Source organism: Equus caballus, chromosome 11 (assembly GCF_041296265.1).
Source record: "Equus caballus isolate H_3958 breed thoroughbred chromosome 11, TB-T2T, whole genome shotgun sequence".
In the NCBI taxonomy this organism is placed as follows: Eukaryota; Metazoa; Chordata; class Mammalia; order Perissodactyla; family Equidae; genus Equus; species Equus caballus.
The window spans coordinates 21885063-21888520 of NC_091694.1; positions in this window are offsets into that span (position 1 = coordinate 21885063).

Here is a 3458-nt window from a genome sequence, read left to right on the forward strand (position 1 = left end):
CTGTTTTTTATCAGATTTAATAATTTCCTGCTGAGGGCATGTGGGACCCAGGCTCAAGTGGAGGTTCAGGCCTAAGCTACATCCATTTGAAGGTGAGCACTGCCACCTGGTGTCAGCAGGACAGCAGGGGCAAGTGTGGTTAACGACATGGGTGATGCTGACTGAAAAGGAGAAACCACTTATCTACGCTTTCTAAAAGGACGGTGTCTTTCTCTTTTTTGTCACAAAATGTTCTTTTGGAAATATTTTCTTTATATATGCAGGATGGAGACACGTTACACCCATTACTTAACTAATTATGTTTATTTACAGTTAATAAGCAGGCCCTGAAGAGATTTACAATTCTTTATATATTTCATATTCTAATTCCTCACTGTTTCAATTTCAATAATTCAATAATTTAATTAAAAGAATAATTGTACAATTCATACAACATGTTAAGACTACTGATGGCAAGATATAAAGTGGGTATTCGTATTAGCATGGATCATTTGGAGTAATTATTTATATCTAAAATACACTCATGATGCCAGGATCTCAAGGCCGTCTTGAACATAAGCCAAGTCTTCACCTGGCATGTGTCTGGTGACACCAAGCAAACTCTCACATTTCTGGGTCCCATTTGTCTCATCTGACAAATAAAGGGGCTGAATTAGGTGATGTCTAAGGCTCTCTGCAGCTCTAAAAAAGCCTATAACTCTGCCCAGAAAATGCATTTAAAGGCCATGCCGATGCCGGCCACAGTGCTTCAGATTGCTTGCACCAACACAGTTCCAGGAGACACTGTGATGCTTCTGGTGGCAAAACAACTTTATACCTGTAATCTGCAGAACCTGAAACCAGTCAAGTTCAACCAAGTCCTTGCATCCCCCTTTTCCTGTCCTCTCCACCTCCTTCCCCCACTCTCCTTGCCACTGCCTCAAGAGGAGTCATCTTAGGGCACTTCTTGCTCATGTCTCCTTCTCTCTCACCTTGACCTCCCCAGATCTCTCCACACACACATCCACTTTGTAACACAACAACAACAGTAATAATAATGGCTGCAGTTCATTGAGGCTTTTTTTTTGCCAGGCACTGTGCTAAGCATGATCTCTTTTATTGTCTCACCAACCTTATGAGGTGGAAACTCTCTTTAGCCACATTTTAACTACCTAAACCCTTTCTGCAGACCTCTCCCCATCTCATTTCCATTCCTACCTCTCTCCTCTCCCCATCTCCCCTTCCACCTCTCTTTCCAGTCTCTAATCTGCACTCCCACTCCACATAACTAATATACAAACTTCAAGGCAGACTCTCTATTCCCTAAATCCCACTGCCACATACAGCTTTACATGGATCAACTCAAGTTAAATTCTTCTTTTGAAGCTAACGCCTCACCACACCTTCCCATCATCCCAGCACTTTGGCACCTGGCTCACAGTCCACTACTCTCCCATCTCCTGCCACCGTGGGAGACTTCATGCCTATGTAGATGGCCCACTTAACACCACAGTCTAACAGTTCCTAACCTCCTACTCCATTGACTTTCAGGGCAGTCCACTTCTGATCTCTTATTTCAGTGACCGTTGGGTCCCGCGCCCATGGCTGTTCACTGAACTTTGTCAAGATCTGGGGTTGTGCCAACTGTAAAATTCTAAACTCTGTCTTCCACTGTCCGACTTTAACCCATCTTCCTTCACCTCTCTCAATGTCCTTCTCACACTCTTCTTGCTCCATGACCTCATAAAGATGTCCGATGAGTCAACTTTTTTCTTTTTCTTCAGTGTATCTGTCCCTCTGGTCTTACTTCCTTCTTTATATGTGACCGTATGCTCAATCACCTCAACCATTTTCTCAAGAGCACTAGAAATTTCTTTGCTACTTTTTCTATCTTCTGAATCTAGCTTCAAATTCCAAAATGCACATCAGCCTGATCATCATCTTCTCTATTCCTACATCAGAATAACTTCCAATACCATCATGCCTCGCTTAACGAAAGGGATACTTCTGATAAACATATCACTAGGCAATTTCATCATTGTGCAAACATTATAGAGTGTACTTACACAAACCTAGATGGTATAGCCTATGACATACCTAGGCTATATGGTACTAATCTTATGAGGCCACCATCATATATGCGGTCGGTCACTGACCAAACGTTGTTCTGCGGCTCATGACTGGATGCATTTGAATGTCGTTACAAATGAAAGCTGGGCCCTCAGTTCTTCCTGACTATCCCTTCATGCATTGTTAGTCAGGTATTTTTCCCAATTCCATGTACTTATTCTAAACAGTCACACTTCCTATCGGTCATCTCTTTCTGAGATATTTCACCAACCTCTCAAACCCAGGTGGTCTAAAAGTAAACTCAGTATCTTCCTCCTGCTATATTCCCTATCTCAGTGAATATTGTGGATTCCCAGAATCTGAAATCAACTACTGAAGGGTCATTCCCAACTCTTCTTTCTTCCTCATTCTCCAAATTCAATAAAACACCAAGTACTCCCAACTTTTTCATCCCACAACCTTCATCCTTCCCACCTGGACGATTGTCCTAACTTTGCAATAGGCCTTTTTTTTCATTTCAACCTCATCATGTTGCCCTCTGCCTGGATTTTAACCCAAACAGTCTGACTCCAGTACGCACCTACTTAACCACTCTGCTATACTACACTGGAAAGCCTTCATGTTTTCACATTTTTGTGACTTCCATCACAATGCAGTCCCAGAAGTTTTAGAAAACTTCTGTAATATGGCAGTGTCTGCAGATTTCAGAGCCCTGCATTTTAGAAGTTTGCCAAGGAGAAGACACGGACTTTTCAATATCGTAGTTGTCCTAATTGCTCAACTGTCTAGGAGGCAGGTAACACATCCATCACACTGTTGTACAGCTTTCCACTTGGCTTTGACTCCATGGGTGGTAATCACAAAGGCACATTCAGCAATCTCACAAAGTCACAGAACATTCATGCAAAAAATGTCTAATTCTCAAACTTTATGTGCTAAACAATAGAAACCGTGAAACGTTTAGCTCATCAACTTTACTATCTTGAGACATAACCTGCGCTACCAGACTCATCTTTCTGCAACTACCTAAATTATTCATTATATTTCAATTACTCAGAGAAAAAAACTTGCAAATAGAATCTTCATCTAGAAACTTCAAAAAAGGACTTTACTTGAAGCAAAATAAGGAAGAAAAAGGAAAGATCCAAATCCCAACAGGACACAAGTTGATAACAAAGCTGAACCAACAACATGCTTCCAGAGCCAAATTAACTCCATGAAAATAGCACCTAGACTCATCCTAACCATGACCCTAAATCCAGAAGAAATTACTGAAGAAATTGATAAACTGGACTACATTAAACATGAAAATCAAATACCATAAGCAAAGTCATCAATTCGAATATTGGGTATATACTGTGGATTGCCATACCACAAGTTGACTAAACGTGCCCTCCAGAAGGATACCA